Source organism: Sipha flava, unplaced genomic scaffold (genome assembly GCF_003268045.1).
Source record: "Sipha flava isolate LNK unplaced genomic scaffold, YSA_version1 179_pilon_pilon, whole genome shotgun sequence".
NCBI lineage: Eukaryota > Metazoa > Arthropoda > Insecta > Hemiptera > Aphididae > Sipha > Sipha flava.
The window spans coordinates 1,305,176-1,331,342 of record NW_020272149.1 but is presented as its reverse complement, the minus strand read 5'-3'; the positions used below and the strand labels follow the sequence as shown (position 1 = coordinate 1,331,342).

The 26,167-nt window shown below is 26.8% G+C and overlaps 1 protein-coding gene across 3 annotated transcripts in view; it reads right to left on the bottom strand.

Moving 5' to 3' along the window:
* The window catches only part of LOC112680671 (hemicentin-2-like), a 258,542-nt gene that overhangs the window by 161,727 nt on the left and 70,648 nt on the right, over positions 1–26,167 (bottom strand). The window lies entirely within an intron of this gene.

The following is a 26,167-nucleotide window of genomic DNA, read 5'->3' as shown; positions in this document are numbered from 1 at the left end:
GTTTCGTTTTAATTTTTAAACAAGTTTAGAAATCAAATAACTTAAGATGTATAATATGGTATAGAATCATAAAATAATATGGTTAAATTATTATTTGAGAAAACAACAACATTTTTATTTTGTATTGAAAGTTTTACTACGTAACAATGAAGATCAAATTTCGGGGCACAATGAATATTTGTGAAAAAAATCAGTGTGTACTTGACTTTTTTTTTTGGGTCGTCGAAAAAATTCATTTTTACTCGACATGCGTTTTCATCATTAGTCTTGACGTAAAAATATACGGTACACGCATCATTTATGCTCCGTATCGCAATCATCCCATGCAAGAAGATGAATAACTTGTATATTATAACTCATTTCAACTCGTAGCCAACTTTACGAGTTTTGAGTTCCCAAGCTCGATATTTTAAATTGGTCACGTGAAATATAGGATTAGAATAGGATTATCGTCGACATTATCTGATCGATAAATTTGGAATTAAAATGAAATAAAAACCAACTCATCGTTTTTCGTTGGAATTATTCACGATGTACATTTATAAAACCAATTTTAAAAGTTATTTTATTAATTTTCTTTTTAATAACGTTAAAAATAATTTATTAAAACATTCGAAATATTTATAGTTTAGTTGGAATACATCAGAATTTATCCAATGCGTATTCCATAACGTCATATTTTAATCACGAAATTACTCATTTAATCAATATAACTGTAGTAACGTATTTGTTCAAAGAAGTATGACACTTTGCCTCGATTCATTTGTATTTTCTGAGCTTTAGAAAAAAAATTATAAATTATAATCCTTTGTTCACCATTTCGAATCTGATGAGATATATGCGTGCAATTTTTGGTGCGGCTTTAGTACTCAAAAGAGTGGTCGTAGGAAAAAACCGTACCTTTATTACACATCATATACTCTTTGATGCATTCAGAATAATAATAAAAAAAATGTTTTAAAAAAATGATAATATATTACGATCCTTAATGATTGAAACTTGACTAAGACAACGACGAACTCAGACTCGATATCCGTATACGATAAAATTTGAAGGCAAATATAATAAAAACAACTAAATATGAAGCTCTAAATATATAATGTCTGAGTCAAAAAGTAAAATTTATTTCAAATAGGATATTTTCATAGTTATTATTTTGATTACCAAGATTTAAAAAATATCAAAATTATAGTGGATATACTTTACCAATTTAAAAAATTATATTATGTTATATTAATGCGATCATAGATGTTTCTTCTATTTGTGAGCTATGTAAACACAACGTTATCAATCGAATGAAAATTACTATAATTATTAAATAATCGTACATAAGTATGTGTGTTGACACTTAGACTATTTATCTTGATATTGAATATACTAATAATATTTTTTATATTTATATTATTTATATATATCACAAATATTGAATACGAAAATATGTGATAATTTAACGATAATTTTGATTTTGATAACTTAACTTATGTATATATTCAGTAGTAACATTTTAAAATTGTTTTAATTCTTAAGATGAATATATTGATTATAATGATTTTACTCCTACTTTTAAGTTATTTTTCTTTTAATTCATCACATATGTTATCTTATAACATGTCTATTATTATTATTATTATATTATGGTTTTTCAAAACGAATATTTAAGTGCCGTGTGTTCAAACAATATGTGTAATATAAATATGATATACTCAAATAATATACCTGACCGATTCAAAACGAAATCCTACACACTCTTTGAAAATGATTTAATCTGTTATATTTTCAATCGTGTATTTGAACTATCCGAGCCGACGATCGGACGATGAATATTATTGATTTTGCACATTCCGCATGACCGTTTCCGTTATCTTGTATAATGATCTTAATATGTAATAATTAACTTGAATACATTCTGTGGCTCGAAATCGCCGTACAGTATATGGATACATAATAGATATAACATATGTGCGTATAGAAACACCACGGTTGGTATGTGAATACATTTAAGTGCACCAAGTTCTTCACTTAAAACATTAAAATACCGCGCGTATAACTACAACTATTAAATATTAAACTCGACTTAGCGAAAACGAAACCATTAATTTTGTGTGTTGCACAATAAATTGAGTAATATATATGTATATACAAAAGGGTTTATTAGAATAAAAACTTTCTTTGTTACACACTTTAAAGGGTTGTGAATAACTAATGGAGAGGCTATAAATTTATATACTTTCCACGTTTTAAGAACGCCTATTGTTGTACCGTCGGCTGGTATGTAAATTGTCGAGCTTTTTTAATTGGACCGCTACGAGAAGGATTTATTATAAAATACTACACTCGGCACGCTGTACGTTTATAATGATATCGATGACATGTATGGGTCTCGCGACAGTGATAACAGACGTCTTGTAAACTGATAGACTCTCTCCCTCTCCCCTCAGATAAGATGTAAACGATCCACCCGAAATTATTGTTTTCCGAAGGCATCTATAATTGTTTCGTTAGGTATTGATGAGAGAAGGTACTCACCGTGGTCATGATATTATGTGATCTTGACTGGGTAGTCATAATGATTTTCGGTTTGGATTCTACCGGTGTTAGTTATAGTTAATAGAGTAGACATTTTAGTGATTGAGTGTAGAGTATTTGGGCATATTGCCCCTGAAGTAGTTATTCATTGCGGAAATAACTTAGTGCGGCAGATGAGCGTTCTATAATAATTAAATCATAATATTTATTATCCACCATCGTGGTTAAAGATCATTAAAGATACGGTTAACGTGCTATCGAAAGCTATAAAACGTAATCGTGAGTAGCGCACGTGTTGTACGATCGACTTTCGAACACGAATTGTAATATTGAATTGTTTACCAAAAAATATAATATAAAATCATTGCATGGGTAAAATCTTATTTATTGTTACCTCCTAAGTACTTACTTATACATATTATTTTTATATTTGTATACTTCCCATCGCAGTAATTATACTTTAGGTAATGTTCTGTTGTTCACATTGTATTCCATTTCTATGATGACTCTAATCGAAGAAAAAGCAAAATATAAACTTCTCCAAATTCGTATGTCATTCGTAGCCTGATGTACATTTTTTTTATCAAAATAAAATATTCATAAATTTGATTTTATTAAAATGATGAATATGTACTTGAAAGAATATAATAAATTATGTTTACCGAACTAATATCTGACTTGAGTTATAATTTGATCATGGTGCGAACTATAACTTGATATTTAATTATTCATTTTCTATTAATAAAAACTTTTTTAGTACGTAATTTACGGTATTAATTTTACTCCTTGAACTTAAATATAAATTATTTAGTGATCTATAGATAATATTCTAAAATTATTAAATTATGAATATGAAAAGTTTTTTAAACATTACCTTGGACCCCAATGAGTTTGAAACTATAAGTATTTTAGTGACCATTTTAAAACGTAATGCCACTTGTTATTCACTTTCCGATTAAAAGCAACGTTGAATACTGAAATCAGTCATGACTAGGATAATCCATAGTGATTTTTAAAGTGTATTTAAGAGAGGAAAAGGACATTTATCAATCTGTCTTATATTTTATTTACAAACGATACAAAAATATGTTAATCAATGAATACATTTGAATGTATCAGTAGCTATAATTATTATAATATATTACATATTATACGACGAAAATGACATACATATACTCAACTATGGGACGAAATAGATTTACCGGGATAACTCTGTTGTAACATAAGTATGCCTACACAAGTATTGGCTTATTAGATAAAATAAAATTGATAAATTTGGGAAAATAAAAAAATTAATGATGTCTGGATGTGTGATTTTAAATGATCAATAATTCATTATTGGTATTTTTAACAGAACATTATTCATCGCAAATTATATGAAAAATATAAAATCTTATAAATAATTTTTAATATCAATAAATTATAACGATAAAAAAATAAAAAATATGAAACATCCAACATCGTTGTCTGTTTGTATTTGAAGATAAACATCATATTGTACACCATTATGTCACTTTTTAATTTATGTATAACCCAAAACAAAGTTCCAAATAATTTTAAAATAACTTTAATGACACCCAATCATAAAAATGTTCAAAATGTTCCTAAATCATCCATTAATAATTTCCTTCCAATTTCTGTATTTTAAATATGACAAACATTTTTGAAAAAAAAAAAAATCGAAACTAGACATGCTACCATGAATCAAGCAGTTCAATGTTTACGAATCAGTTAGGTATCAAACCTAATCAAAACTTTGAGCAAGCCATAGATATTGTAACTAAATCGGTCAACACAAATATTGATAAAAAAAAAAAAAATGTGGTACTATTTATTTAAACTTTATTAATGTAAAGTTCCTTCGACGCTATCGATATAAACTATTAAGAACAATATTTGACACTGCCGTTACCGAATCGGTTTTATCACTTTTCGAATCATACTTAGATAACAGAAACAGAGAGTAAAAATAAGCAACATTATTTCTAATAAACATACAATGAAATGTAGTATACCACAAGGTACGACACTATCTCAAGTGCATATTCGTGCGCACGGGGATGGCCGGGTGGGCCGCGGCTCCCCCTGCGGACATTGTCTTTTTCTTTAATAAATATATATCTATACTATACAAGATAGCGTACATTTTTACATTTTAAATGAATAAAGTAAAGCCAGTTTTAATCTCATAGTATAGAATTAAAATCTGTGAATAAATGTAATAAAGTTATTAGTTATTAATTAGACTAATTAGAACTTGCATAAAATATAAAAATTGAAGATGTAATTGATACATTCAAAAACCTTACTCCTGTGGACAGAAGGATGGAGTTGTAAATAGTATAATAATATATAAATAACGATTTCTTAGATATAAATTGTGTAAGTTTAAATAGTATTTATTTTTATATTTGCATATTGAATTAAATAAATAATTTATAAAATTTTAAATATTAAATTATACTAGTAGTATTTAGTACAAGAATCTTTGGTTTACTTTTTTTAAGGGGCCCTCCCTGCGGAAAAAGTCTGCGCACGCCTATATTCTAGTATTCTATAATATCCCAACAAATAATATTAAATGACTCAAATCAAATGGAAGTATAGTATTTTATGGTAACCACACGGTTTTTATTTGTACTGAAGTTACCTGGGAAAAAGGAATAAAAAAAAACATTAGGGATGACCTTTTAACCATTCAAAATTGATTAAGTGATAATAACTTATTTCTATAATTTGATATACCATACAACATTCTCTGTTCGAACTCACATTGCTTATCACTCATCATAGATAAAATAAAAATGCATGAAAATAATTGTCAAACACCAAATAAAGGTCACTGTTTATCCGTCACTATTGTTAAAGACTACAGATATCTGGATACCGAAATGTGTTACGTTATGAAATAGAAAAATCAAATAAAAAGTGACACCGGTAAATTAAGAAAGATGATTTTTATGGTGAAACGATTGTGGGAGATAACAAAATGCAAAGATATAAGAACGATATGTTTAGTTATCTTCACGTCCTTCATTATTATGGAATAATTAGTTGGGGCGGAACTTACGATAATGCTCTGTCACAACTTCAAAAATATCAAAATATAATTATAAAAGTAACAAGTAAAGAAGATTAAATAAATCCTATTAAAATATTATACGAACAGTTTAATGTTCTCAATATAAATATTTTTATAGAAACATATACGATAAATATTAAAAAACATAATCTATCACCGATAAAATATAAACTCAATACTAAACACGCAATTAATAAGTTCTCTATAGAATAGATAAAATCAGTTGTTGTGAGATATTTGAATTTTCAGTGACTCAAATACACAATTTAATGTCGAGTGGTGTTTTAAATATGCCTTTACCAACGTTCAGAAAATATAACACCCACTGGCTTCAATGTCAAATAAATAAGCTAAACAATTTTTTATATTCATATAACTAAATTACTTAACTTACATTAATATACTTATCATTAGTATTACTATAATTATAATTATTTCTTTTGTTTAAATTATAATTGTTAAAATTTTTTTTATATATCTAATAAAAAAATGAGTAAATAATATAACTCTTTGGCCTCCACATGAGTTACCACTCAGTGAGGCCCTGTGATCTTTTTTGATACAGAATAAAATAAAATAAATATGGTTGTTCATGCTGCAATCGTATTATGAACAATATAATTTATCTAAATCAAAAAGTAATGGTTAATTTTTAATATGCTGGTGATATTGAAGTACAGGATATAAGTTGAACATTTCAAAATATAAATACATAATAATTTTTCGGAAAAAAACATCTGAAGTGTTTATTATAATGTCATTTTTCACACGAACGATATCTTTTTTTTTATTATTTTTTGACTTCCCAGCATTTATAAGTTATATATTTATTAAACTATTACTACGTTTATATTATTGCGTTACAACAGTTTAAAATTTAACCGTTTTAAAATTATTTAAAACAGTTTAGCTTAAACCAATTTTAGATGTTTATATACAAATATATACTAAATTGGTTTAGCTAATATTTTATAAACCGTTTTAAAATTAATATTTTTACTTCATGACTTTGGTCGTTTGTTCCAGGAAGATATCTGATAAGTAATATATTGATTTATAATATACTTTCATAATAAATTTATAATTTTGCATTTATTGTGTTCTTATTAAATTATTATTAAGTTATACAAATAATAATATATAAAAATTAATATAATTAAATAATAAATATATAAAAACAAAATCTGATAAGTGATAACTGATAACATGAATCACAATAATTGTGATAAACGTATTAATGCAAAACATATCCCGCGTTTATATGTACATTTAATAATCCGGTTTGAGCATATAAAACGGTTTTAAATTCTTAAACTACATAGCGCGAGCGTTTTAACTTTTAAAACGGTTTACATTTTTTAAACCGTTTTAAGTGTTTACATGACGTTAATGGATCTTAATTTCAAAACGGTTTAATTTCAAACCGTTTTAACGCTATCATATAAACGTAGTATATGATGCGTTCAGATTTTTCAACCTTGATATAAAATTATTAATTTTGTGATCTCAGATCTATTATTACTCTCCGAATCAGGGGTGGAGTGGAAACAAAATTAAGGCCGGAAAATTTAAATTTATCCAGGCCACCTACCATTTACCAATTAAATCACCAAAAAATTGTTTTCTTCCTACGTTCGAATGATACATTTCTATTTGCTTATTTCAATAGAATTATAAAAATACATTCCATTTTATTTATAATAATATTTATATTATAATAAAACTATAAAAGTATTTCAATCATTATTTTGCTATTTCATTTAATTTATAATATGTTATATTAATATACCACTAATATAGAAAAAATGTTATTAGTATAGTTGAAACTTGAAAAAAACGCAATATTAATAATTCTATATATATATATATATATATGTATATTATGTTTTAATGGTTCAGGTGTTATTAATAATAAATGTATTTATAATAAAGAAATATATTAATTATAATTTATAATAAACAATATTTGTAATAAATTATTAAAAATTATATAATAAGAAATATTTATACATTTAAAACAATAATTTAGATAGAAGCTTAGATTTTTCACCAACTGCATTTATTATTAGTATTGTTATCTATTTCCATCTGAATTATATTCTTAATGGCCATCAGCATAAAAGACTCAAGTCTTCAAGGTCGAAAATGACATTTCACAAGCCACTTGAGTAATGAGGAGGGTTAAAATGTATTAATATGCTATAGTTAATATAGGGTAAGCATTTACAAATAAATTATATTTAACTAATACAATATAACAACATATTACACAATTTTTACAAGACTTATTACAAGTTTTCATAACATCCATAATCTCTAGGTCTTCATTTTCAGAGTCACTTTTATAAGACTCTTCATTATAGTCCTCATCAACTGATTTTTTTTTTACAAAATCAAAAGTTCACGCGTTAATTGCTATTTACTTTGAACATAATATTAAAATTTAAGGCTAACAATTTTTTTTTATATAATATAAAATAATCTCAAAATCTATCCTAAAATTCCTAATCTATCAATTCATTTTGAGTATCCCACTCAACTACAGTACCTATCAGCTATTTTTTAAATTAAAAATGATCCCTACCATATATAGAACATTTTACATGTTACAGTGATAAGTGGGGGGTTTCACCCCATACTGAATACTAACTCTATCAAACTTTTATAAAAAAAAAACCTTTATATGAAAAATTGACAAACTACGAGCGACTAACCGATAATTTCACGTAATAAAATAAAATATAAATTATTTTAATCGCTTCGACAAAGTAAATTATGTTGTATTTATCAATTGGACATATTTGTCAAGTAAACTGCACATTTTATATTTCTTTATACACAATTAGTGTCCTACTGCACCTTACAATAAAGCCTGCTATACAGTATATACTTATTCATTTTATAAATATATTTATGGTACACAATATTGTTTCCTAAGCACTTATAGTTAAATCTAGAAAAATACTTAACCTCAAAATTATATAAATTAAAAATGATTAATCCACTTACTTTCAGAATTTGGATCTGCAACTAACAATTGACCATCTTTGCTATCAACCACCTCAGTAGGTGTATTTTTGCGAAAAAATTAATCTAATCGATTACATTTTTCAGCACATTTTATAAGTAATTTCTTGTTTTTTCACGATCTCTTTCTGCCCCTCCTTTCTTTTTTTTATCCATAATTTAATATTACCGTATAACCCAGTGATTCCCAAACTGTGTGACGCGTCACCCAAAGCAGGCGCGAGCACTTAACAAGGGCGGCACGGCGCGCGGTTGGAATTTTACACATATTGTTATTTTTAGATCTATTTCATGTCCGATAAAAATTTTGTAGAAACGATTATCTTGTCTTATCCATACACGACACACGTTGCAAACCAACTTAAACACAGCAAACAAACTTAAAAATATACCTTTGTCTAATCATACTATTAGTCGGTGAATTCAAGACATCTCAGATAATATAGATGATCAGCTTATTGATAAATTAAGGAATAACAATTTCGCGATTCAGCTTGATGAAGCAACCGATAATAACAAAGACTCATATTTAATATGTTATGTTCGGTTTATGGATGGAGTAGATATTATAGAAAAATTATTATTTTGTAAATCTATATTAAGTGGTACTAAAGCTAAGGACCTATTTGATATCACTACTAATTTTATGGATCATAATAATATTAAATGGGAAAACTATTTGGGCGTGTGTACAGATGGAGCTCGGGCTATGTCTGGTCAGTACGGTGGATTCTCAGGCTTTAATTCGACAAAAAGCTCCAGAAATGATATGGACTTATTGTCTTATTTATAGGCTTTAGCATCACAAAATATAAGTTGCTCTTTAAATTATGTACTTGAAATAGTTATAAAAGTAGTCAACTATGTAAAAACAAGACCTGTTAAAGCAAGATTTTTTCAAAAACTGTGTGAAGAAATGGGAGCAGAACATACAATATTACTGTTTTACTCTAATTCTAGATGGGTATCTAAAGGCAATGTACTTTCAAGAGTATTCGAACTTAGACAAGAACTTTATTCTTATTCAAATGGAGAAGGTTATAATAATAGCGAAATGTTTGTTGATAGTGATTTTGTAATAAAATTAGCCTATTTATGTGATATTTTTGAAAAATTTAACTCACTTAATATATCCTTACAAGGTAAAGAAACTCATATTCTGCAATTATACGATAAGATAGTTGCTTTTATTAAAAAAATCAACTTATAGAAAAGAAAATTAACAGAAGAAAATGGCAAAACCACTTGTTTTCCACTTTTAAAATATTTTTTGGAGAGAATGACATTGAATTACCAATGAGTTTAAAGACAATATTTTTAGAGCAACTGACGAATCTTGAAACTCATTTCATGAAATATTTCTCAGAAGAAATGAAACGGTACTATTGGACCATTTCACTGATAAGCCACCATCAAATTTCACAACTATAGAAGAGGAACAATTAATCGACATTTCATACGATTCTTCACTATGAATGCAATTTTCTTCGTATTCACTTTTAGGATTTTGGAACAGTATTAAAGATGAATATCCTGAAGTTAGCAACAAAGCTTTACGTATATTAACACTATTTGCCACTTCGTATTTATGTGAAGCAGAATATTCAGCCGTATTTAAATAAAATTTCGATTCAAACTCAATGTGGAAAAAGAAATGCGTGTTGCAGTAATTACATTAATTCCTAATTCTGAAAAATTAATAAACAAAAAACAAGCACATTGCTCGCATTAATTATTAATTATCATATTCGCATTATTAAGTTTACTGTTTTTTTTTGTCATCAAAATTTTAATTTAAAACTAATAAATATTATATATTAAGCAATTTTTAACCTATTTTATTGAATATTCTTTGAGGGAGGCGTGAAAAAAAGTATTCAATTATTAGGGAGCATTGAATGAAAAAAGTTTGGGAACCGCTGGTATAACTAATAATTAAAAACTTAAATTTTCATTAAAAAGCTAAGTTTAAAAACGTGAAAAACGCGGTTGAACGACATACTCATCACCAGTGCAAAATCATTAATAAGTATAACACTTATGGCAATCATAGTCTTAACCACAACACATCTGCTTGCGAAGATTTGTTTGGGTTTATTAAAGATATTATTTATAAAAATAACAATAACCAATGGGACCAATATTACAAAATGATGTACTATTTAGATGTAATATTAGATAATATTCAATTAAAGCAATTATATATCGGCGTATTGCTATATTCGTCGCCACTTTAAAGATATACAACTTTCAGGTTTCAACAGACTAATCAGTAATTTACAATTTCTCAATAATTAGTTCTGCTGGATTGTGTTAGAGTTGAGATAATACCTACACTTTTTAGTATTCGGATGTTTAATTATAAAAATAACCAATCGACGTGTCGTCGATTTTGATTTTATTTAATATCTATCTTTCTTCTTCTTCTTAGTTCTATAGCGGTCCATTGAGGACTATCGCCGCTTCTAAAATACATCACCTCTCCCTATCCAATGCCGCTCCCATGTCTAGCAATGGGTTGACCTTCTTTAGGTTTTTTTTTATTCTATCACACCATATCTGCCGGGATCTGCCACTTGGTATTTTCCCGTTATTTTGCTTTCCGTGACTTTTTTAAGTAACGTGACTTCGGCTCACCAGACATTATTTGATATCTATATTTAAGTAATATTTTGTAATTTTGTATATGATGGCCTATACTGTATCATATTCATACGAGACTATTATAATATAACATAATTGTATTAATAATTTACTAAGTACAATAATTTCATAGTTTCAATGTTTTAATACAAAAATATTGTTGAGGCATTTACCAATTTTGTAAATAAAATCTAATATAAAATGCCATAATATGGTCCAGACCATTTGGAAATTTCCCAATTCCAGACCAGCAACTCCATCCCTAATCCAAATTATTTTTATCGGTCAGTTATCTTGTTATTTTTGGTTGTGATATTATTCTCGGTATATTATTTCTGACAATAAATGACGATTTTAAATTAAGATAATTATTATAACAAGTAATTTTATCTTATTCACATGCATAATATATTACAGTGTTATATATTTTATTTGGTGAGATAAATATTATAATAAGTATAACACAAAAAATATGTTATACAAAACAAAAATATTTTTTAACACTCTAATAAAGATGTGCGATTTAATCGGAGGTAGTTTTTTTTCTAATACTTAAAACGCAAATAATTTAATAATGTTACAATTTACGCTATCACGTGTCCAGGGAAACGAAAGTTGCGCACGTAATATTTCTAGAATTTTTCAAATATCAGTTATCACTTATATATTATCAGGAAATGTTCACATTACCGTTTTATTAAGTCGACAAATGTACATGAAACTTGGAAAACTATTTAAGTTTTTCAATTTAGTTAGACATATGATTCGCGACAACTGTTACGCGGACGATTTGAAATCGTATCGTAAATAAAAACAATTTTCTGTCAAATAAAATAGTCGGTGGATTTAAATCATATATAACAATAAGAGCCATAACAATATAAAATATAAATTTAATCATAAACATATAATTTTACAACTTATAATGCAATAAATAATTATTAATTATACTAAGAAGATGATTGATCATTAGCTGTCGTAGGTGCATCATCATAATTATTGCATATTTCTCTAAATAATTGGTGACGCGTTTAGATGTAACAAATGTTACAGGTATATGTGTAACGGATGTAAGTAGATTGAATTTTGTGAAGTTGATCATAGAGAGAAATACGCGCAGAAGAGTCAATATTACCATCAACTAGTTGCCGGAGAAAAGTTTGATAAGCTACTGACTTCCATTATGTTAAGTGCTCGAATCGAGCCTGTTCATAACTGGCGAATAATCACAAGGTGGATAGTTAATATTTGAAGTACACAATATGTCGTCGAAGAATTTGCGATTGTTTTCTACGTGAAGGAAAAGGACAACTTTAACAACTGCTCAATTTTTCAAAATAGGTCTCACAAAAGTGCAATATGAAGACTATATAAAAGGTCACAAGTCAATGTTTTATAAAAATTCTCATTACATTACCTAAAAATCGTAGAGTCTTAAAATATATTATTGTATTCAAACGGAAATGTAAATTCAATTTACGGTCAAACTTGTTAGGTACTTATAATTACTTATTATTATCTATTACTCTATTATGTGGTAATTAGCATTGATCGATTAAAATAACCACATTTTTCCCGAGTTCTATAAAATATATTGAGCGACATTTTAAAAAATCAAGTTCCAAATAATTAACGAATTAATTAATATTAACACAATTATTGTCTACATAATTGTATTTATTTACTGACAAGACGTAATCAAATACGCGTGTGCTATAGGTTTATGATATAAATACGATCACCAAAAATGTCCGAATTTAAGTGGTTTACTATTATGTATTTATATAAAATCGTCACCATGGGTAGGTCCAAATCTGTATGATTTACACATAATCAAAGTCACTCGTCTACTAAGTATAATCACGATAATGCTATAAAAAAGGTACTATTCTATACCGTAAAATGATTGTTGTAATGATAGTGGCTAATGTTATACTCATACAAATATTGATATTATCTATAAACAGATATGTGTTCTACTTATAATATTTTTACCATACTGTTATCGTAACAGCTAATCATCGTTCATTTTAAGTCTACAACTAATCATATATATATATATATATATATATAAATATGTAGTTGGGTCTACGACAAACTTTTGAACATTACAGAAATTTACTCGATGAGGTCTAATAGGACTTCATGCGATATAAACGCTTAAAATGTTTCGAAATATTGCAGATTTTACTCGCCTATCCTAAGATGAAAATACTAATATTATTTTACTTCCCACGAGAATGATTGAAAATTTAATAATAAAACATAATATCTTATAACATATCATGGTAAATCAAATGTATTCACACGTAAGTGTAATAGAAAAAATACTACATTACCAAATTATTGAAATAAATCGATTGAATATTGTCTTAATGATTAATTTTCATCGAATATATTTCAGAAAATCAATAAAATCAAAGCTGTTTAGTTTAGTTCAAAATCAATTGATCAAGAACTCGAGAAGAAATATCGTCTCTTTGTTTATCTCGAGAAACTACAAGTATTCTAAACCATCGATTCTCAAAACGTGTCAGAAATAAATTCAATCACTTCACAATGTATACCCTTGTAATAAATACTAATTCCAGCATATTTATCAATACTGCTATTTACAAATATCCTGTTGTTAGTGGAATAAAAAAGTAAGAATACGCCAAAAACGAAAAGACAACATTATGAAAAATGTGTACATTTTTCTTATTTTTAGTTAAAAAAAAAAAAAAATTATATAATACTTTTTCATATAAAAACATTCAATTGTAATCGATAGGAGTGACGCCTGGGTTAAAAAAAAAGAACGACCCCAATTATTCGATCCAAGTGGAAACTTATGTCCTACGCTGTGATGTAATGAAAAAATACAACGTATGTTACAGCGGTCATCCCAAGCGTTTAGAGATCCAAAAAAGTTCTTGTGCATGCCACAACAATTTCTGGTTTTAATATGCAATGTTTTTTCAAAGAAAATTAATGTACAATGCTCTTGGCATCCATGAAACCACGTACAAACCATCTTTCATCGCAAGTTATACCCTCGACAGTCGACGTCACACGGTACCGTCGTGATCCCTACGAGTTCACAAAACAGCCGAACCGACAGTACGATTGATCATGTAATATTTCTACGTTTAACTCGCGTTCCTTGACCGTCCGAGAATGGTTATACCATATCACGATCGGCCGCGGATAACACTACAGAAGGATCAGTTTGCAAACGATCGAAGCACAGCCTACTAAGGGGTGCGCGATCTACGGTGTACTTTGCGTGGGCGTTGAAATATCTTACAAGTCCATTAATCCAACGACAACACGTCACCGCCGCCACCGAGTGCCAGTGGTCGGGAGCGGGTGGAAGATGCGCCGTTTCTAACGGCTTGCGGTGGTGACAAACGCTTTGTCGTGCCCTGCGTGCAAACGGTCAGACACGCAGGATCTCGAAAAGACGGAAGGGCATCACGCGTAAGGGTTTCGGGCAGTCAATTAGTCGAGCCCGTACGTAGGGTGCGGTTGGCGCGCACAAACGCCGTTTTCTCGACTGTTACACATTGTTACGATGCATTAATTTCAGGTCACCTATCTTCTGCTCCCCCCATCCCACCACAGTTCTACTGCGCGCATCGCCCCGTGAACGTTTTATCACCCTTTACGCTTGACGTGACACAGCGCGACGCTCGCGCGCCCTAAAACCACTGTGTACACCTGCATGGGCTTTAACGCGTCGATCGGCAGCTGCGATCAAAAGCGTGTGAATGTGCAGAGGCGGTACGTTACTCATAGACCAGACAATAACGATAATAATTATTATCATCATTATTATTGTTATTAAGCTTGGATTGACGTTTCAAAGTGTTTGTTCCGAGTCAGCGCCGTCGGACCGGTGATTTCGAAAGCGCATCCGTAAAAGAAACAGAACCATGCAAAATGTGTAGGAAGTGGTACCAAGTGATAACTCCCTAGAAGACTTTGTTAAAAACAAATTTTGAAAAAATCGTCTATTGTATCAGCCACGTCACGACGGCACGCCCATTTTTTTTTTTTTTAGACCCTATGCAATCATCTTTCGGTCGGTTAAAAGCCATCAAAACGTAGAGTTAAATTTTCCGTTTTGTGTTCTTCGCCGCTCTGTGTTCACGTTACGATACCGTTTTTGAAAATGTGTCAAAAATATTACGTCAATTTTCTGGCATAACATTATTTTTATATTATTTTCAATGCGAAAAAATTATTATTCCCTCGATGATTTGATCATAAATATAATAATTAAATTTATCAAAACTAAATTAATTACGATTATTACGTATTCTTGTGTACTAATATTTATGTATCTCACCTGTTTGGTCATAATAAAATAACTCTCTAATATGGTATGTATTATTTTGTAATACAGACTATTTTTGGTACCTATTTTTCTTCTTCTAGTGAGGACTCGGTACCTTTATTTAAATGATTATCAACACGTAATCATTGAATTCTGTTGGTTACACGTATGACACGTACGTCTTATGATATCCTTTAAAGATAAAATATTTATTATCAAATAATCCTAACCGGTTTTCTTGACTATAAATCATATAATATACCATAATTATATGATTATTTAGATGTTTCAATAACAAGTACGTGGTGTTATTATTATTAATTTTATATACTGATGCATTTTCGATACATTATTAAATAAATTAAATTAAATTGAATGTAGGCGCTGCAAGTGTCTACATTAATAGTTGGGTGGCTTGTTCGTTGAATAAATATAATTCTAAAAAATTTGTGTTATTATTTTATTTTAAATTGTTTGTCATAGCAAAACTATAATCTCATTCTGAATTGTTGGTGAAAAATAACTAGTACGAAAGTTAAATTGCTTAATTTCTTGGACATATTGAGATAATATTAGAGATTAATTACTAATAAATTCTATTAATTGTAAAAAAATACCAGAGTTCAAATTACCAATATTCTCAGAGGGAGAGCAAAATTATTTTTTGAACAAAAAAGAATCACATCAATTATAATTTTCAATAAATTACGCCATTTTTATTTTTATTTTTGCAATGGAATATTCAACTTCACAATCTACTGTTTTTCCCACGTATATTATTTTTTTGAGGTCTTTCCAAGACATAAAATTATTTAAATAACTTTTTTCTTTTTTCGTGATCTGATATATATTGATTCAAATTCTGCCAATCATTAAAATTATTATTAGAAAAATGACATACTCTAGTGTCATCGCTTTACTGTACATAAGCCACTGTCTACGCACTTTCTCTCTATTGGACAAACTTTTATAAAACCACTTTTTACTAAAGTATCGACCTTTGTCATCTCTTGGAACATTTTTGGGTTCATAATAATTCGGAAGTAATTTTGGTTAGCAGCTAAGAGTCTTTATTATAATTATACCGCATTACAACTGCAGCGCTAATAGATAAAATCGTTAATAACTTACACTAGAGGTTTTGCCGGATCGATGTAAAGAAATATCAAGAATAATATACTCAAATCCTGCGTCGATCGACCGTTGTATTCGAATTGAAAAACGTACACTAATGACATAAAAAAATTATTATCAACATATATGATTGGATTTAAACTATTATAATATTATATTGTATTATATAGTATTATTTTTCTTTAATTACCTCAACAGTGACTAACATTATTCATCGGTTTAATAACGTGTATCTTGTGGTGGTTCACAAAAATAAAAAAATATTTATATAAAGAGGACAACTAACACAATATGATACCGGAAATTTATAGTTTTCGTTGTTATTTTCATCAGTATTTTTCAACCACGACGAATACAATACATAATAAACAATAAAGATATTTATTAATTAAAAAAATATCGTGTTTAAAGTACATAAGTAATAAATTTATGCAAAAATAATGTATAAAAGTTATTGAAACCATTACTTCATACAGTTATTATTTAAATTTTTACCACGATTATGCTAATTATTTTAAAAGATTTACTTGGTTAAAATAATAAAATCATTTAAGGTTTGGTTAATTCGATTAAAACGAAAAAATAATACTGATAAAACGCTCTTCGGCTCTCTGATTCGTATAAAAAATGGGTTTTCATAATTTTTAAATTCACGTTTGATCTGTATTCATGATTGTTTTATAGTTTATGCTACAATATACACTGTACTACGTCATAAATTATTTTTGTTTATTTTCATAAAAATTACAATTCTTTCTTTTACATCTAACTATCTTTTAAAATAAAGTGGAATTATTAAAAATTAATGCCAAAAACAATTAAATTTTATTTATGTTTTTTATTTATTATTTACTTCTTTTACATAATTTCTCAGAAGTATTTAAATTAAATAAATATTATAGTTTTAAATAAATTATTCCAAACCTATATCTAATATTTTTATTTACCACTAGTTTTCAGTCGTCTATAAATTAATTGTTATACTTTACTCACTGAGATTAAAAATAATTTAGATAAATAACAATTAATTTTCACAAACATAATGAGCCACTAAGGTCATGGTTATTCTTGATACACATTGGTACGGAATGGTAGAAATAATTAATTATGAAAAATAATTTATTTTGTAGGTTTTTTAAACATATTATTGTGACTCTTAAACGTTTAATTTTATGTAAACATCATTCGAATATTATTGTATACTATAATATAACTTCTGCAAGAAAAATAAGCTATTATGGAAGTATGTTAATCTTAATCTTTATTTTCAAGAAAATATTTTTTAATTTTACCTAAATAATAACGTAAAAAATTGATTAAAATCTTAAAAATTCAGTTTATTTAAAATTCCTCACATGCCTCAATAGACAGTAACAAGTTGAAAATATTCTATAAGATGCTACGTATAGTTTTTTGGTAACATTAGATAATTTTAAATCTATTGTTTTAACGTTGCTTAAATTTAAATTCTATAATATACTTATAACGGAAACCTTTCGTATACCAAAGTTTATTTTAAGAAGTTTTTTTTTTTTTTTTATGATACAAGTAATTGAAATATCAACAACATTAAAAATATTGATTAGTAAAGTTGCTGCATTATATTTTTGAAACACTCAAATCTCCAACATAGATCAAAATATGCTTGAAATAAAAGATTAAAAAAAAAAAAAAAAAAAAAAAAAAAAAACAATTTTCTATAGAACCACAATACATTTATTTGCATTTCTCAGCAATTTTCGACTTTATCTATAATTTATGATTTTTGAGCATAAAATATCAATTTCAGAAACAGAACCTTTGATAATGTAATCTATATTGTTCTAGAATTACTTGTAATAACAAGTGATCAGTGTAGGTATTTTGTTTAGATTTCGGATAGTTGTATTGTTTTGACATTCAAAATTTCAAAATAATCATGAAAATTTCAGGAGCAATTAATTATAATTTCAAATATTTTATATGGAAATATTAAAATTTTATTACATAAACAATATTACTTACAAAATCGGGATTCTAAATTTCATAATTTTTGTCTTATTCGTAGTGGATTTTTTTAAAAACAAAACAAAATTAAAATTATACACAGTATATGTTTAATTTAATGATATTTAGGTGCCTATTATAATATGCTATAATTATTTTGACACTGTGGCAAAGCTACGTTGAGCTTCACTTATTCTTAGATGGATGACTTGGTCATTATAACTTGGTAACCAAGTAGTACGCAATGACATATAGACTATAAGTATATTGAATAATTTAGGCATGAGTAAGTATAGCGCTTATCTCTGAATTAAGTATATGCATTTTTTAAGTTGATATCTATTAAAGGTAGTTGTCATGTTATCAAAAATCATCTCTCCTTAAGATGATCGGAGCAAACTTCTTAGTTAAATCATGTAGAACACAAATTATTAATCATTAAAATTGAACTAAAATAAACATTGAAGTAAAACCAATGCATTTATCACTTCGCTCACAATCTAAAAATAATGTGGTGTGTTTAATACATATTTCGTTAGTCTTAAATAATGATAAGATATAAAACAATTAGACATTTTAAATAATTTAAAATTTGCGAAGCATAAGTAATAAACCACTTTTTGTGTAAGATAACTAATTTGAGAACGAAGTAATTATTAATTAAAATAAAGTGTTTATTTAGGTTTTTATTTATTACGTATGAATTAAACAAAATTAACTGTTAGTATGAATATTAAAGAATATATAATCAACAGTGAGCGAATGTTTATGCATTTATCATATTTTTTAATAACATTTAAATCAATGCAGAGTAAGATATAAATTTGTTTCATCACCTTAAAAATTTAAATTTACCAATTTAATTTTGCATATTTTTATATATTTGTTCGATTTTTATTTGATTGATCATATTTTTAAATTCATCATGTTTTTAGTTCATATTTGAGGTTTTTTGTGATATACTAATATAGTAATATATATTAACTCGACACGCATAATTTACAGTTCAAAATGTCCCAACGGCGGCGGCGGCGGGAATATCGATTATTTCGATTTCTGAGCCTTATCACCTTATCCACATTATCCCGCGACAAAAATAAATATAAAACACCGTTATCGCCGGAGTCGATATTGAACAATTTCGTTCATTGAAGTTGTGTTCTACCTTTCGTTATGTTGTGTACTCATGTTGCGTTTCAGTGGTGTTCTAGTTTCATTTTCGTCCAAAGTGTTTCTATATTATATAAAGTATTATACTTATTAACGTATTTACATACCAACAGTTCTTTTTAAATTTATTTTATAACTATATATTTTAAATTTTTAATAAAAAAAATAAATTGTAAATAAAAAATTTTTTGATGCATATTTTTAATAAATTCTAAGTATATTTTTATACTTTTTAGAGCATAATTGCATGCATATTTTTAAATTGTTTAGAGCATAAATATCCGCTCCCTAATAATCAGAATAATTAAAATTATGTTTTAACTTTTGTACCTATGTTGTTTTATTTTATAGGCAAGTTATGATTAAGTTAAGATATGATTCAGTAGATTAAATTTTTTTCCTCTTTTTCTTCTTCATCAGTTAACAACTTAATGTCTACATCCTTAAATACTTTAATTAAAAATACATTTCCTTCGTAATCTCATATTTTTCCTTTTTTTTCTATGGTTAAGATTAACCTTGTTTTGTTAATTAGTTTTCTATTTTAATTAATTATTTAAAAAAATTAAACAAACATAAATGTAATAATTTCATTTTAATATGTTCTAAACTTTATATTTTATCATATTCTATCAACAACACATAGTTTTAGCTATTTTTTTATAAGATATACTCATAATTATTTGTGAAAATTATAATTTATAGTTCAAATTATGTTTATTTTAGAGGATATATTTATCTGATTTTCAGAAATGAAGTATTATTTCTAGAAATATTTAAATTAATATAAATAATAATAATAATAATAATAATAACGAAAACTGTTTTTATTCCATAATAATTATTAATTAAACCTTTGAATTTTTTTGTTTTATATTATGATTCAAAAACGTTTTGTAAAATATTTATGTTATGTAGAATTAATCACTTAAAACCCTTCGAAACCTCTGGTGGGATCACTCGAGTTTTCCTCCAGAGCCATCTACAGTTTGTAAGTCTAGGAAGACAACACTACATCCCAATATGGGCTTAAAAAGAGCACATACGACAATTTGACAGAAGTGCTTGAGTGAAAGTCTTTCGTCAACCCGATGACAAAACTGAATGTAAGTTAAAGGTTATTTACAGCATACGTGTTAGATGTGAGGACCGGTCATCCGGGTGAAGTTTAATATTGATTTTACCATATTTTTTACGACTTATTCTTCTAGTTACGTGCATATTCGTTAGTGAATATGAGCACAAAATATGCATATTGTTTCATGTTTTAATTTTAATCAAATTTAGTTTACTGATATTTTATTTTTCATTGTTTATTGTCTTTGCAAGTAATAAAATGTTACCGCAACTTTATTTGCTTATTGATGTCTACAGATCAAAATATTGTTGCAGTCTTGAAATAAGGTAAAACAAGTATGTGTACGTAAGAAAACTCTTAGATCGATACAGCTATGATACGTTTTGATTTATACATCATTCAAATATTATTGTAGACTATAATATAACTTCTGCAAGAAAAATAAGCTATTATGGAAATATGTTCAATAAAATATGATTTAAAAAAAATCGTTATGATATCATGTGCGATGGTCGTCTCAAATTTTAAAGGCCCACAAAAATGATAGTTTATTTCTAAAACGGACAAAAATGTCAAAATGTAATACGCATGGTATGTCAATGTCCGATTGAGATAACATAATATCGATACTATATAATGTCTTTTTATATTTAATTGGAATGTTGATCGTCTTTTTATTTATTCATTTTTTTTTTTTTTTTTTTTGACAGTCAGCATCGAATATAAGATATAAGTTAAACACATTAAAAACGATATTTTGGTACTTAAAGCTTATTTCAGAGTCGTTCTTAGGATTTTTTAATTGGGGTAAGATATGAAAATGTATTAAAAAGTGATTTGTAGGGGTTGAGCTCCTATATGCTCTTTCCTATATAAAAACAATGTATAATAAATTATAACATATGATATGTCATGTGTAGAAAATAATATCTAATCAATGAAATATTTAATGATTATATTCATCGATTTAATTATTATTAAAGTTCGTAACTTCTAGCTCAAAAAGTACACAAATATAGTTTTATAAACATTGATAAAAGTAATTAAATATGCTAAAAATATACCAAATATTGCTAACTAGGATAATCTGCTTTATGTGTACTAAGAATTATATTAGCAACAAATTTACTTTTGATATTGTTATTTTCATGATACTCAAGATAAGATTAAATTTTTCTTTTTAATAAGAATAAATGCCAAAAAAAGAAAAAATCTTGCTTAAAATTCGAAATATGCAAAAATATGCAACACAAAATTTCGTATTTACCTTTTTAGTGTTCTGAAACAAATTTGTAACTCACATCTCTAAATATCCCTAAGATATAATAATACAAGACAAAAATATATGCAAATGCTAAAAGTCTTGATTATTATTGAACATTAGTTGAACATAAACATAACATCCATTAAAAAAAAAATACCATGGGTGATCCATCTCTCCTCTCCTCTGTAAGAATGCACATTGTTTACTTACAGAGAATGCAACGAATCACATCAAGGAAATGCTAGATAGCATACGATTTTATGTTCATTTGTGATGTTATACTGCAAGTAACCGAAACATTATGGTACAGTTTAAAATTATAATTTAAAATTCAATACTTCATTCAAAACCTTAACAGCTTAGTAAGACCTCATTGGTGACTGCATATGCACTTACTATAACACTAAACAAGTTTAAAATTAGAATAAATAGAAAATATTACATCTATTGGAATACTGTTACAATTTTATTGATCGTAATCGATCCTAAGGAGTGATTGTGTTCTTGTGCTTGACAAAACATTTACATTAGAGCAACATATGGAAGCGAGTACGTTAAATGAAGACATGAAACATTATTGTAACAAAACTTTTCAAAATAAACCGAGGCTGCTAGGTTAATATAATAATATAACATGACAACGTACGCGTGCTAAAATTTTGGTGTACTGTAATATTCAGATGAATACTGACTATGGTATAAACAAATTTTTAACAGTAAATTAAACACTTTTATGTGGCACACAAATTAGATTTTTTATGTATATTCTCTTTTCAATATTTTTATTTTATTATAAAAATTTTGTAAATATATAGGTACGTATATAAATTTATAAAAATTTTATTTTATGAACCAAACAGGGGTATAACACTTTCACGTGTATCTGACTAATTTTGCGTAATCAATAATTGACTGATTTTAGTAGTAGCTCTCGACTGATAAATATAATTAACGTAGGAAAATATAATAATACAATGCAAATCTAAAACAAAATACAAAAATTTAATAACTAACACTCGACTTTAGTTTCAATTTAATAATAAATTAATTTATTATAAATGCAATAATGTATTAAGTAATAAACATTCTTATGAACCAAGGCAGTGGATGTATTATTTTCTTTGAACCTTGTATGGAAAACGTTAAAACAATATTTTTCAACATGAATATAATTTATAAGTGTATAACCTCAAAGTCGTTTATATAACTTATTTTATGTTAAAATGTCAAACAATATTATTTTTGGTGAAGTCCTATGATTATCCACCGTAGGCGCACTGAGATTTTCCAGACACTCGAATTAAATCATTCTAACATAATATTGAATAATAATTTTATAAAAATAGAATTGTTTACCAATAAATTATTATTTATTTTAGAATAGATTAGTACATTTTTCTTCACTTAAAATTATTGTATGTTATATTCAAAAAATGATAAACAATATACTATATTATAACGACAATATCTGTAATTATAGACCTTTTTTTTTTTTTTTTTTTAATTTATTTTCCAAATAAAAAATTAGGGACTTACAAGAAACTCAATAAAATTGAATAAATATTTAGGTTGTTAAAATAATTGAACTGACCTGTTAGAAATTTTAATAAAACTATTTTAAATTCTGAGTGGAGAATATATAATTTATATCGATAACATTTTTGTTAAAAGTTTAATCCTAATTTTATTACTTGTTATAATAAGGCGTTTTCCACGATTAGAAAATAATTCTTGTCCATAAGCTCTGAGTATAAGCATATTTTAATTTTTTTTAAATAATTTTATATCTTTATAGCAAATTGTACGCGATCGTAACCCATCCTTAATGAACATAATATGTTATATAATTATACCAAAATTAATTATTTTCGTTACCAGCAATAGGATACTATTTAAATATTATATATGCATTGTATTTAAATAAAACTCATTTTCCCAAACTATACAAAACAATAGTAAACGAACAGTGGATTTATGTCTGCCTGTACAATTTTAAGTTCAAACATAAATAAATGACTGGCGTTTATAAATAAATCAATTCATTTGCACCGTAGGTGTGTTCGTGTGTTACATTATTTTTGCTTGTGTCATAAAAATGATTATATTATTGTAGATCAACGTGATTCTTAAGACTTTGTCGAAATCAATTGTAACTACTTCGGTATATTCCTGGTGAATATCAAAAATAACAGAATTAATTTAATTGTAGAGATTTTCATATGTTAAAAACAAAACTACCTTGAAAAAAAATATTCATAAAAAACATAGTTTGTAAATGTAAAAACCTTTATTTATTTTCTAATTAGATAATTGTTTTTAATTCACTGTCATACACATTACTGCATAGAAATATCTTTAGTTGGTTATTGGGAGCAGCAAAAATTAAAAATTCAAAAGTATAAGTTTTAATATTTAATTTAACAAATTTTAGACGAGTACATGCATGAATATATATTATTATCAAAATAATTAAAGTGTACTTAAAGTAAAATTGGTATTTAAGCAAAAGTAACTAACTTAACCTAATCTAATCTAATTAATTTTCCTAATTTATGATAAAATTTATGAATATTCGTAATCCTTTTGCATTCTATAAAACAATAATAGTCTTCTATACGTATGAATATAATTTATTTTGTTGATTTTATTGTTTATCATATTTGGTTATCTATTTTAAGTATTTTTTTTTTTTAAATATTTAGAAGATTGCTGCTGTTATTATTATTTCCGAAGTATAAAAATATTTATATATTCTTGTTTAAGTTTTACATATATGCAGAGAAAAAAAGTTATATTGCTAAAACATAAACATAAGATCTTAACATGTAAATATTTGACATTTACGTCTTAAAATAAGTACTAGGTGCCATTTTTAACTTTAATTCTTCTACTGGGTGTTAATTGAATTTTATCGCAACTGAAAAATTATTTAAAATATTAATATTGGATTGCTTTAAAGATTAAAAATCAAATAATTAATATAAACGAAAAAACATTTGCATTAAAAAAACGTCATCAATTTTTTTTGTTTCAAACTAAAATCGTATTAAAAACTGACTAACAGTGTACATAAACGCGTCATAAATAGATTGTGATACTTTTTTACTGCCATGTAAAATACGAGTATTACGTGTTATTATCAAGGAGAAGTACGTTATACACTTGAGCGTTTCGGTATTATTTTTCAAGAGTTTCGTTACGTAGATCACATCAAATAATCACTACAGTTGAATATTAATATAATCACTGTACAACGGAAAAAATATTTTAACTTCAATGGTATCATTACTTGAAAAATACACAAAGTAATTTTTATAATAGAAAGGCTAATAGGTGGCATCTGGAGAAATTTAAAACTTTCGATATTTTTTTAACCATCGTGATACACCGATGTATCGTGAGATAAGTCTAAGTGTGTGTGAACAGGTATATTAAATGACAAAATATAAATTTATATTTGATATAATGAAGCGTTTGCATAATTTATATCGCTTAAGACTTACGACTTTTAAGAATTCTGATTCGATTGATTGTTATTAAAATCAAATATTCTTACACGAGTAGTTATTATTTTAAATATGATTTTAGTTTGACCTTAAATTTATTTTTTTTGACGGCGAATCGCAAGATAAAAATTTTTTGAATGTGTGTCGCAGTAACCATTGAAAAATGCTGTTTAAACATTTGGAGTGCTACGAGTTTGCGATTCGATTGACCGATTTTGTGTGGCTTACCATTTCTAAAAATCTAAAACGTACTTTTTAAACACCGACACAAATAATAATTAATAGGTTTTAGAAAACTGTGTTTGAGCACAGGAGTTTTTCAGTTTTATTCTTAAATGTCATTGTGACGAAAAGGTGATGAGAAGATTTAATTTTTTCATCGGGAGATGTCAATAATTTATATCTTTAACGTTCATCCAGATTTTGAACC